The following is a 13945-nucleotide window of genomic DNA, read 5'->3' as shown; positions in this document are numbered from 1 at the left end:
CTAGCACCCTATTCAGTATACTGTAATACCTATTATTGATTATTCTATTTTTAATGCATCAATGTATTATTTCATTATTATTATCAAGGTATTGTTTTATTAATATATTTTAATATAACTGTTTCATTCATTAGAATTTATTTTTATTTATTTTATTTATTGAGAAATAAAATAGTTTCCTCCTTTACAGTACAACTAGAATGTCTCATTGCATCCTAGAGATAACTATGACTTCTGAAAAGCTCTTTCAGGAAAGCTCAAAATCTGTCTGATCCTATTCCATTGAGGAGATTGCAAATATAGTCCCATTGATGACCTTTGTGTCCATGCTCCTAGATGCAGAGTTGCTCATTCCTAACTTGACCATAGGGTGTGTGTGTGGGGTGTCCCCAACAACCCTAAAGCAGTTCTCACTGATGTTGGAAGAGTGAATGCTTGTTCTAGTGAAATCTGAGATCTTTGAAGGGTTGACACAAAGAATGCCTACTTCAGTCTCCATTTTTAAATAATGATGATGGTGATAATGATAGAAATAATACTCTATTCTAATGTGGGACTCAAAACTCTTTCAGACATATGATAGAGTGTTTCATCTGTCCCTGAAGAGAAGCTATAAATAAGATAATCCCATTTTAAAAGAGGATATGGACTAGGAAGGGAAGTTGCCAATAGGGATAGTGGACCTTAGGCATGAAAAAATGTGTAGGACATGTCACCGGCATGGCAGAGTTCAAGCTAGAGCATGGGACATCTCGTTCCTAGTCCAGATATCTTGCTATTTAGCTCATACTTCTGAGTGTTAGGGACTTTCTTCAATAAAACAAGACTAACACATTTTCTAAATATCAAAACCATACTGAGAGGGTACCTCTGAAATAAGTGATTTTTAGATGGGATGAACAGAAAGCATTGTTTCCTCTCCCTACTTTTCCAGTAAATAGGTGGGGCAGAGTGCCGGCTTCAAGTATATATATAGGTCAAGGGCTGGGTGTCCCACATTCCAGCTACCCCAGGGAGCACAGGGGTAACTGGAGCATTGCCAGATGACGTGCTAGGGAAGCAGCAAACTTGGGAAGTACTCTATGTACTTTGCATGCATGCTAATTTAGAACAGCTATAGAGTTCAAAATAAAGCTATGGACTTATTTTAAAGAGCCATTCCAAAGAATCCACTCTTTAAAATAAACCTATATTTTGATCTACATATCCAAATCTACTCCCTTTTCTTCATTTGATCATAAAGTATTGAAGATCTTTTTTTAATCCTTAAGTCAATTATACTTATCAAGTGACCACTGAAGAGACAAGGTAGAATGGTGACCCATATCACCTTTATATTTTATATAAATTTATTTTTTATAATTATATATAAATTTATAATTTAATTGGTGATATAGAGCCAACGCATAACAAAGAAACAATCCTGGGCAAATACTATGATGCCTTTGCTTAATGGACTACAGAATAATGAAAATTGACTTATTCTAGGGATAGTTAGTGAGGAATAGGTGAGAAAGAGCAATGAGAGTGGAATGTGTATAGGACATGTGGAAGGAAGCAAAGTTTTTTGTGTTTCGAAAATTGATGATATTGAAAATTTTAAAAAGAGAAGACATTATAGCTTTATTTCAGGATTAAAAAAAATATGGAATAGGATGTATTCTGCTTGGCCCCAGGTGGCAGAACTAGAAGCAATGTGTAGAAATGATAAATAAGCTTTTTAAAGCTTCCCCCCCCTTTTCAATTAATAAGCATCATCCTTTCCTCTCCACCCTGGTCTTCTCCCTCCTTTAGGGTGACAACAGGCTGCCTCTCTGATAACTAAGCCATTAACTTAACCTGACAGAATTGGGAAAAGAGTAACTTTCCTTAAACAGTCAAGTCACAAGCTATCCCACCCCCACATAAAATAGATGTGTGTGCATGTATGTGTGTATGTACTTATATAGTTAGGTGCAACTGGTGGTTCAGTGGATAGAACACTGGCTCTGGAGTCAGGAGAATCAGAGTTTGGATCCAGCCTTAGACTTTTACCAACTATGTGACATTGGGCAAGTCACTTAACCCTGATTGCCTTGCATCCAGGGCCATCTCCAGTCATCCTGATTCACATCTGGCCACTGGATCCAGATGGCTCTGGAGGAGAAAGTGAAGCTTGTAACTTAGCACAGCATCCCCTCATTCAAATCCAATTCATGTGCTTGTCGTGGCATCATTCCCTGATTTGGGGGCAGCTAGGTGGTGCAGTGGATAGAGCCTTGGCATCACCTCCATGATGTCATGGTTTTCTTCAAAAATGAAGGAGAAACATTATTATTATTACATATATAGTCAATCATACCAAATTCTTCCACAGCTCATATCTAAAAACAATCATCTCAATTTGCATCTTGAATCTTTCACCTCTCCATCAGGAGGTAGATGGTATGATTCATCTTTAGTTATCATGTTGGATTAATGCTTTGATCAATTTGTTTATCTTTATAGGATTGTTGTTGGATCAATTCACTACACTGTGGCTCAGTGTATACAGTACATCTTCCCAGACTTCTCTAAAGCTTCCTCTAATGTCATTTTCATTGGTATAGTGGTATTCTCTTCCATTCATAGACCATCATTTGTTTATCTGTTCTCCAGCCAATAACATGATGGGGAGAATGATTGTAATTTTTAATTGTCCTTTCATATGATTAACTTATTCATCATAATCAAATAAAAATACTTCAGCATATCAGGAAGACTAACATAAAGGAGTGTATGTATAACAGGTTGCCTTTCAAGGTAAAGTTCTATCCCTTCCTGGAGTTCTTAAAACAATGGCAGACAACCACTCACTGAGCATGTGATAAAGGAGGTCTTCAGTTCAGATAATATAGAGTAGATTATCTTTGGATCTCCTTCCAGCTCTGGTAACCCATGGACTGTGATAATTATCTTGTTTGCCCATTGAATTTTTTATCAGTTTTCTAGCTCTGCTGATAGGATTGTCTCAGCCACTAAGAAAATGTTATTGAAGAGACTGGTGCGTGATCACCAATCATGTTCACACTGTATGATGTTAAAGACTGTTCTACTGGTTTGCTGCCTGTGTTGGTAGAGGCTTATCTTTTTATATATACTGATGTTTGTGATTTATTAAAACCAAGACCATAGGGCATTTTTGGGGGCAATGGATAGGACAGAATATTTTATAAAACTGACAGAGACAAAAGCTTTTTTTTTTCTTTAACACTGTTCTGTCAGTGTTAAATCAGAAAGACTGTGTGTTCACAGCTTATTTCTGGTTGTGATAGTCAGGGTGACAGCAGGTTTGCTTCGCTGCATTTACATTACCTCTGGTAACTAGGCACTTTAAACTTAACCTAGCAGAATTAAGAAAAGAGTAATTCTATAAATAGTCAATTCATAAGTTATTGCAGTTGGTGACTGGAAAAGGAAAAAATGAGATTGGGCCTCACCATTATAACTTTGAGAAAGTAATATTATAGCCTGAAAACTCTATTTGCAAAATAGCAAAAGATGTAGGAGAGATAGTTATGGGGAAGGGTCAGGAATGGAAAGATAAATCTGGGATTCATCAATGTGAGGGTTATAATCAAGGGCATGGGAATGGATGAGATCACCCAGGGCGTAGATAGGAAGAATCATCCTTGAAAGAATCATCCTTGAAAATATGTAGTAGCCCTAACCTCCCTTGGCATAGAACACTGATCTTTCGCTAACATTACAGTCAAAATGTTCTTGATTTCAAAAATCCAATTTCAAAAAGAAAAAAAAAAGAAAAATCCAATCTTAATCTCAAATGTTTTCTGTGGCTATGTCCCCTATTCAATTCAAAAAACATTTTAAGTCCTATTATGAGTAAGAACCTATATGAGGTACTCAGGGCTACAAAGATAAAAATTGTGTAGACGCTACCTTTAATGTGTCCATTTTCTATTGGGGACAATATATTATGTACAAAAATAAAATACAGCATGGGTAATAAAGGGAACAAAAGGCTGTAAATCAGGGAAGGTGTCCCTTGGAGGAGGTATTTGAACCAAGCTTTGGACAGAAGATAGGCATGCTGAAAGAGAAAGATGAGTATTGCATGTATATTCCAGACATGGAATGGAAGCCAGAGGAGAGATGTTAGATTTGTGGGAACACCCAGTAGTCATCTTTGGCTATAATGGAATTTGTGGAAAGAGTAGTAATATGAAACAAAGTACTCTAGTTATCCTAGTTTCGAAACTAGAAGAGATTTTAGAGATCATCTAGCCAGATTTTTGGAGCTCATAACACAGTGCCTGGCTTGGAGCAGGTCTTTAATTAGTGCCGGTTAATTGATTGATCGGAGGACCTTTATTAAGTTTGTATTTTAATGCTAGAAGCCATAGGGAGCTATGAAAGTTTCTGTTTTGTTTTGTCTTCATCAGAGGATTGACACAGTTCGATTTGGTGCCTTAGGAAAATTGCTCTGACAGCTAAGTAAAGAATGGATTGGAAATGGGAAATACAGGGAAACCAAGTTAGAAGCTTATGCAATACTTCAGTCAGGAGGTGACAAAGATGCCAAAAAGACTGGTAACATAGTATAGATGGAGAAAAGGGACGTGATAAAGATAGAAGTGATGGGTATTGGCAGCCAGTATCTACAGGGGCAGGAGGAAGATCAGAGGATCACAGAATCAGATCTAGAAGGGACTATAGCATCTACTGAGTCCACATCCACTACTCTCCCCTTCAAATTATAGATAAAGTGAGATACAGAGAAATTAAGTGGCCCAGGGTCACACGCAACTAGTAAGTCATTACGGTTTTGCTTACTCTTGAGTCCAATATGTGCCTACTTTTCCATACTGTATCTAAAAATATCAAAGACTAGGCAGTTTCATATTTGGATGACTGAGAGGAAAGTGATACCCTTAACAGAAATAGGGAAATTCACAGAAGGGGCCAGTTTTGATGGAAAGATGATGAGTTCCATTCTAGAAAGGTTGAGTTTGAGATGCTCTTCAGGAAATTGGAAATTAAGGACTATATTTCAGGAGAAAAATTAGGGCTAATGTAGAGATATGGCATGTTTAGCCTCGGAGAAGACTATTCACGGGGTAGAGGAAGACATGGTAACTGTCTTCAAGTATTTGAAGTGAAAGACTTTGTGTGTAGGAGAGATAGAGAAACAAATTGTTTTATTTGGCCCTGGTTATCTATTAAGGCTTCTGTGCTCCCATTTTTTTGTGATATCACTGAACTCCTGTAGGGCTTAAAAATAAAGTAGGCAATACTTATTTATTTGTAGTTTCCTCCAAGTTTCCGTTATCTTTTTTTTTTTCCTCCTCACATACTGGATTTTAAATTGCTTTGAGCATTTAAATCCAATGCCCTTTGTCATCCTGTATAGCACCTAACATAGTGACGAGCACACAATAGGCCTGCCCCAGTAAGGAAGACCCAGTAGCAGTGGGTGACAAAAGAAGCACTGCCATCTGGGCATGGTTCCTCACCATCATAGCTATCCTCAAAATCAAAATGACCACCTTGGCAGATGGTGGCTTCCTTCTCTTTGTCAATCTGTAGACAGAAGCCAATGACTACTTTCAGGCATGTTCTGATGAAGGTACCTTTCTCATATGAATTGGACCAGATAGATTGCTATCTTAGGGACTGTTGTTAGGGCCTGTTGTGTGTGGGAACACTGTAAACTCTCATCACCTGGTGTCCTTGAGCACCAGATTTACTAAGTGCCACAGGAATGGCTTAGAGACTGGAAAGGTATTTAAGCACTGGTATTTCGGTAAATAAACAGAGCACTTGGAGATCTTGAAGGAGTACTTGTCTCCCTTGTGACCCTTGTCTCCCACCCCTCCAATGCTTGCCTAGGGAAGATTAAGGGAGTCCAGAAAAGGACTCAACATAAGAGTCCAGGAAAGGGACGCAACATGGTATCCCAACTGGGACTCATCACATTGGCCTCCAAACTGGGACTCAACAACTCAGATCTCTTCCAGATCTCAGATTCTGCAACTCTGTATCTTAGAATAATTATTTGAGAGCTGGGTGGAAAATGGGTTGGAGGGAGACCAATTAGGAGGATGTTGTAGATAAAATTTATAAGTTTGAATGGAATGGCCAATAGAGATCCAGCCTCAGTACCAGGAAGAAATGAGTTCAAGTGTTTTATATATATATATATATATATATATATATATATATATATATATATATATATATATATATATATATATATATATATATATATATATATGTGTGTGTGTGTGTGTGTGTGTGTGTGTGTGTATGTAGTGGGGTTGGACTAAATAATTCCTACCATCTTTAAAATCCTGTGATCCTCAACTCAGAAACCTACTTACTCATTGCCTGCTCGCTCTCTCTCTCTCTCTCTCTCCCCCCATATATACATACGTGTGTGTGTGTGTGTATACATATATATGTATGTGTGTGTGTGTGTGTATATATATCTTTAGGTTGTGTGAGACCCTGGGTCAGTCACTGAATCACTCTCAGTCTCTAGGCAGCTTTATAAGATTAGAAGTTTTAGGGAAGATGACAATTGGCCTTAGTATGGGAAGTTTCCTCTCTTGTTCTCTTTGTCAAGGAAATCACACAGGAAGACCCTCTCCCTTAATAGCAAAATAACACTTGTCTCAGAGTCATTTCTATGAAATCTATTGAGGACACAGCCTGGTCTTTTTTTTTTTAATTTCTCTTATATTTCTCCTGAGCTGTCTTTTCCATATCTGTGTTAGTTCCATCTCAGTAAGTTGTTTATCTGTGAGTCTTTCCCCTCTCTAATTGCTTCAGAGTACAACTGCCACACTAGTATTTCTTAAACACATTTTCATTTGGACTCTGTCTACATGGGGAAAGAGTCCTGGCTATATCAAGCATCAGAGGACCTGGTTCTGGGTTCCAAATGTCATTTACCTATACAACTTATGGACAAGATTTTAACTTTCCAGCTGTAAAATGGGGGAAGGGGGTGGGGTTGGACTGAATAATTCCTACCATCTTTAAAATCCTGTGATCTTCAACTTAGAATCCTACTATTCATTGCTTTCTACATCCCTGCCAGTTTTCCGAGTTTTTCCACCATTTGGATTTGTCTCATTTACCCCAATTTTCTCTCTCATTCCTCCCAAACTTGTATCTTTTGCCTAGTTTAAGCTAGTCTCATTCTCATCTATTGCATACACCAAGCATTGCCAATTCTATATGCTTGTCTTAGTTTCATTCATTAATTTAAAAAAACTCCAAAAAACATTGATTAGCTTCATTTGTACTAGGCTCTGTGCTAAGACAAAGAATAAAAGACAAAGAAAACAAATAAAACATAAAAAAAAAAATCCTTTCCCTCATGTCATACTCATTCTATAAGAGGAAAAACAATAAATTAATAAGAGAAGGTGACTGTCACATTTGTACTAAGCAATTTTCAGTGGGGGAGGGGGAGTGAGGAGGGATCATCTGGAGGGGCAGGGGCACCTGTTCTGAAAGAAATGAGAAATTATATCAAGAAGAGGTGAAGCTGTACAGAGGGCATTTGAGGCATGGGGAACAGATTATACAAATCTTAAGGCTAAGAAACAAATGGAATGTGGAATTCTTTGAGTCAGTAGGCCAGTTTGGCTGGAATTTAGGATACATAAGGTGATCTGTGAGCCATATTGTGAAGGACTTTAAACTCCAGAGGAGTTGGTATTTTATTTTAGAGACAGAAGGGAAGCCACTGAAATTCATGGAACAGTGGTGACATAGATAGGTGACAGGGAATAGACCGATGCCTTAGGAATATCAATATAGTAGCCAAGTGTAGGCATATGGATTTGAGAAGGAAGGGATTGGTGGCAGAGACTTTGCCAATTTTTCTCCATTTTCTTCATCAAGCTATTTCTTTATTAAGGCTTTCTTGATCCCATTTATTTGTGACATCACTGAACTCCTGTAGGACTTAAAAACGAAGCAGGCAACCACACACTTATTTGTGGTTTCCTCAAAGTTTCCAATATCTTTTTTTCCCCTTCACATACTGGATTTAAAACTGTTTTGAACATTTAAATCCAATGCCCTTTTTGGCTTCCTGAATTGCACCTAACATAGTGAGGAGCACATAGTAGGCCTGCCCCAAACATTTGATTTAAACTGGTTTTTTTGTAGGAGCCCCAGGAAAGGAGAAGCAATTTCCTTCAGAATCTGGGTACAGCTACATTTCTGGTAAAATTCCAGTAGAGCTCACCATAATGAATCTCTATGAAGGTAGGCCATATTAACCCAAATTTGCCATCGTTGTAGCTCATTTTGGCTCTGATATGGCTACAGCAGAGCTAAGTCTCAATGGCACACTGAGAGTTAAGTAAGTTAAGTAAGAAGATGACTATCACATTTGTACTTAAGTAAGTTACTCTTAGCAAGAAGTTCATGGAAGAAGACACATCCAACTTAAGTCTTCTCACAACTGCTTTGGGCTTAGATTGTTGAGATTTACATTGATGGAATTTATATAGTTTAAGGAGAGATTGAGGCTGATGACTCTCTTCTCCTAGAGAAGATAGTGAGGCAGAGCTATCCAAAGTCAATTCACTTACAAGTCAAGACATTGCCCTCCTGATGTAATTGGTCCTCTTTGAGCCTCCTTCCTTCCTTCCCTCCCTCCCTCTCCTTTCTCATCCTGTCCATGTATTCATACCCTTATCTGTGGATGCTCTATCTAAAGGAATATAAGTTTTGATCGCTAAAACCTCATAAGATATCTTGGGGTTTTTAGGGTCATATTTTTCTTCTTCTTTCTTATTTATTTTATCATTAAAAAAAAGAACTGGGACAATTTAACCTATGTGGTTTCATTTATGATTTTTTGAAATATAGCACTGGAAAACCAGATCTTGATAAAGCCTATTGAAATTCAGATAGAGCTATTTGACCTTGTCTTAAACCCTAATCACTCTGGCTTTCACTAATTGATCTACAAAGGTTCCAGCACAAACCTCCCTTGGTCCCTGTTTGGGTTTTGGTGGCTCACAATGAGTGAAAGTAGCAATAGTTTTTGTCCTGGCCAGAAACCCCAAGGGTCTTCCCTTCCCAGTTTGATTTTTTTTTAAGTAGGCCACCTTTTCCCTCATTTCTTAACCAGCCTTAATTCACTGAATGGGTATTGTCTCAGACAATCTGAGACCTGTGAAAGACCTTAGCTTAAAAAGGCCAAAGTCTCCATTGCATCTAGGGTCATCTCCACTCATCCTGATCTGTATCTTGCCAAGGGACTCAGTTAACCTTGGAAGAGAGGTGAGGCTGATGACATATTTCTGCCTCATTTAATCCAATTCACTTGCAAGTCAAGACATCTCCCTCTTCTTAACATTGTCTTCTTTGAGAACAAAGGATAAACAACAAACTATAAGATCATCTAGAGACCATAAGACACCTAGGCATCGCAGGTTGTCCTGAGTTCAAATTTGGTTTCACCACACTTATTAGCTGGACAAGTCACTTGAGATCTTTCTGATTCAGTTTCCTCATATCATAATAAATTACCATAATTATAATAGCACCCATCTCCCAATTTTGTGATGTAGATACAGTGATCAAGTAGTTCGATGCTGGACCTGGAGTCAGTAAGATTCACCTTGAGTTCAGATCCAATCCCAGATACTTCCTAAACTGTATGACCCTGGACAAGACACAACCCAGTTTCCTCATCTGTAAAAGGAATGGAGAAGGAAATGACAAATTTTCAAGGAAACCCCAAATGGGGGTCACAAAGTCAGTCACAACTGATAAGACTGAACAACAATAGCAACTCTCCCAGGATTTAAGTTAAAATGAGGTATTTTCAAAATGCTTTGTCAGTCGTAAAGCATATATCAATTCTAGGTAGAATTATTATTTAGAGTGCTTTTTAGAATTGTAGTTAGTAGAACATAGGGATTTTTATACTTTGGTCTTTCATACACTGGTCTGGATCCAGAGAACCACCATCATTTCTGTAAAGCCTAAACAATAACCTTGAAAACAATAATAGAAAAGATTTTGGCCTACTTCAACTGGCCTGTTTTGTGTTTTAATGGAATCACTGTGTTTTGACTTTGGAAAGCATCTCAGAGTTTATCTCAACCTAATTCTATCTAGGAACCTTCATTTTCTCCTAGGAAAATTTGAACCTCATGTTAAGATGTGTGAGCAATGGGGTTCATCCACATTGCCTTTCACATCGTTTTTGAAGTCAGTATTTGTGAGTTCCTTAATGGGGAAATGTAAAGATTCCTCCACCAGCAGCTGTGAACTGATTCAACCTTTCTGGAGAGCAATTTGAAATTATACCCAAAAGGCAATAAAAATGAGCCTACCCCTTTGATCCAGCAATACCACTACTGGGTCTACAACCTGAAGAGATCATGTAAAAGGGTAAAAATATCATTTGTACAAAAATATTCATAGTAGCCCTGTTTGTAATAGCAAAGAATTGGAAATCGAAGGGATTTCCATCAATTGGGGGAATGGCTGAAGAAATTGTGGCATATGTACATTATGGAACCTCATTGTTCTATTAGAAATCAGTGTGTGGGATTAAAAATTCACTTAGAAATATAGAGACTCTGAGCAAAAAAAAAGTTTATTTTGGCTTTTCTCAAGAAAAGGGCACACTCCAAATCTCTCAAAAGTAGTGAAGATCAAGGAGCTGCCCCAAATTGATAGTCAAGCAAGATTATATGGTCTAACACGATTCCCTCCTCCTTCCTATTGTTCCTATGTGTCGACTCATTGGTTAGTCTTCAGTTACTGTCTGGCTACTTGTGAAAATCTACCCCAGCAACAAAGAAAAGAATGAAAGATTTTCATAAAATATTACCTCACCATCCAGATGGTGAGAATAACCTTCAGGATTATAACTATTTTATTGAAGTAATGTAACTTGTCACGGAATGCAAGGTTTAGAAACAGTCTACTTATCATCAAAAAAGAGGACTCTTATGGGCTTCTTCGGAATGCAAGGTTTTTCTCACAGGAACAGCTACTGTTCTCCCAGTTAAGATAGTTTTATCATCAAATAGGTGACTAACTAAAAATGCAAGGTCTCTCTGGAAATATTCCACAATTTCGCCCTCTAACAGATTGGGAGGGTGCCTGGCTTGGAATGCAAGGTCTCTCTCCCTCTTTCTTCTAAGAGTAGTCTAAGAGTAATAGTTTGTCATTGTTTTAATGATTTTTAACCCTGGAAGGCCTTCACTGGGAATATTAACTGTTAAGAGAGAATATTCTACTCATCAGGAGGGATAGGATTTCAGAGAAGCCTGGAAGGATTTACATGAACTGATGCTGAGCCAGATGAGCAGAACCAGAAGAGCATTGTACACCCTAACAGCAACATGGGGTTGATGGCCAACCTTAGTGAACTTGCTCATTCCTTCAGTGCAACAATCAGGGGCAATTTTAGGGTATCTGTGATGGAGAATACCATCTGTATCCAGAGAAAGAACTGTGAAGTTTAAACAAAGACCAAACTACTTCCTTCAATTTTTTTTTTTTTAAAAAAGAGGTGTCTTATGTACTACGTAATTTTGCTATCTCATTTTATTTTTTCCTCAAGAATATGATTTGTCTCTCAACACATTCAATTTTTGATTATTGTATATCATGGAAACAATGTAAAGATTATCAGGTTGCCTTCTGTGGGGGGGGAAGGGATGGGAGGGTAGAGGAAAAATTGTAAAATTCAAAACTACAAAAAATGATAGGTAGAAACTATTGTATATAATTGAAAAAATAAAATATTTATTAAAAAATAGATTCCCCCCACCAGTGCAGATCCAGAGCTTGGCTGTAATGTATTACCTTGGAGAGTTGCATGGGAGGAATTGTGTGCGTTTTTAATATACTCTGTATCAGAGACGGGACTGAAACTCAGGTCTCTCCTGATGCCAGCACCACCCTCTCCACCTACTACCATGCTGCTTGTCATATAGTAGGCAATTAAGAACTGTCTGATCACCATCCATTTAGATTGAGTTCTTTGAACTCAAGGATTATCTTTTGCCTCCTTTTGTTTCACTAGTACTTAGCACAGTATCTTAATATTGAATGATTGATTGATCTCAAATCAATTCATGTTCTTGATTCTTTTCATGTTGAGTATAAGGATAGCTCTTGGCCCTGTAGAATCATTGTAGAGTTCTTTTTATGTCTAATGTGACAGAAGAATGTCTCCCCCCCCATCTATATTGTCAATTTTTAGATCATACAACTCTAGAGGGTATTGATTAGGTTTGTTTGTTTTGTTACCTTTCCTGCTCCCTGGGAATGGCTACAAAGAGAAGGACGAGTATATGAAAATGATGCTATACATGAGCCAGGAAGGAATTAAGATTTCAGACTCAGAGAGGGGAGGTGACTGGTTCTAGGGTCACCAAACTCATTTGATAGCAGAGCTAAGAGAATATTGCATGGGTGGTGCAGTGGATAGAGCTAGACCTGTGTTTCAATCTAACTGTGTGACCCTGGGCAAGTCACTTAACTGTTTTTGCCTCATTTTCTTGAGCTGTAAAATGAGTTGGAGAAGGAAATGGCAAGCCACTCAAGTCTCTTTGCCAAGAAAATCCCAAATGGTGTTATGAAAAGTTGGACATGACTGAAATGATCACACAATAAAAAAAAAAAAGACTAAAAAAGCTTGAGTCATTTGGTTTGTAGTACAGTCTTTAAGAGCCCTGGCTATGCAGTTGGGGGACCTAGATTTAAATTCTTCCTCTAGTGTTTTCTACCATGTGACTTTTGTTCTCAGTTTCATCTTCTGTAAAATGGGGGGGGGAATAGACTGAATAACTGAGACCCCTTCTAGTTGTAGCTTGATGATTCAGTGATCCATGTTTTTGCCTCTTAGTCTGGATTCTTTGGAAGAAGTCAAGATTTCCAAAGGCTGATTTAGCTCTAAATTGATGCATTTTAGTGACTCGCCTGTCGCCTGACCAGTCTGTAAAATGGGAACCTCCTTCATAAGTCTTTTCCATGGAAGATGCTCAGAATCCACAAACTAGATCATTAACAGGGCAAAAAAAAAATGTTCTTTGGAACATTTTTTTCCAGATCCTTCTCTACCCCCAAAGAATAATCACAAGATTTGCATTCTTTCATATGATTCGGGTACAGATACTCTGTGACCATGGGAAAATCACTTAACCTCTCTGATCTTCACGGTCTTCATACTTAATATGAAGAATTTGGACCAAATGATTGGCAGAGTCCCTTCCAGTTCTAATTCCAGGAAAGAATTTTAGCTTTGCAGAAAGAAATATATTATGAAGCTGAGAGTTCATGTCAGCAACCAGCTGAGGAACATTTAAGAGTGAATCTTTCATAAGTATGAACTTAATGTTAATGTGACCATGCCCAGCTAAGTAAGGCTTTATAAGCCAATGAACCTCATGAATGTTTAAAAATCTGTGACCAATTTTTCTAATCTTGGTATTGTTTCTTGATCTCCTTTGCCATGAAAATCTAGTATGTCTATAAGGAACAGATGGAAAGCTAATGGAATAATGATAACCAGAATTTCTTTTATCAAAGTGCCAAAGTATATAGCTATGAAAGATTGTTCAACTAGGTTTGGTTTTTAAATATAATTTAAATGTATTTCTCTTAAGTGTTTGAATGTTGGAGTTTTGCAGGAATGTAAATTATATCTGTATAAAAAGAAAGCTAATTGGACCATTAAGAGAAAGTACTGGGTACCCAAAGGCCCCTTCTCTTTGTTGCACATGTCATTGAGATTCTCAGGGTTATTGATGACTCAGATATAATACCTTTAATCACACAAGTCTTTGACTTACAGTGCTGCAAGTCCCCTTCAGCCCTCCCTCCTTTGTCTGACAAGTACCAAAATTAGGTTTTGTAGTATTCAGATGTTCAGACTTGTAGACTATATTTCAGTTAGGCATTGGCTGGGATG

General features: G+C 37.8%; 1 protein-coding gene across 10 annotated transcripts in view; it reads left to right on the top strand.

The window, feature by feature from the left end:
* The window catches only part of RHBDD1 (rhomboid domain containing 1), a 161699-nt gene that overhangs the window by 83486 nt on the left and 64268 nt on the right, over window positions 1–13945 (top strand). The window lies entirely within an intron of this gene.

Source organism: Macrotis lagotis, chromosome 6 (assembly GCF_037893015.1).
Source record: "Macrotis lagotis isolate mMagLag1 chromosome 6, bilby.v1.9.chrom.fasta, whole genome shotgun sequence".
NCBI classification, from domain to species: Eukaryota; Metazoa; Chordata; class Mammalia; order Peramelemorphia; family Peramelidae; genus Macrotis; species Macrotis lagotis.
This window is presented reverse-complemented; position numbering and strand designations above follow the sequence as displayed.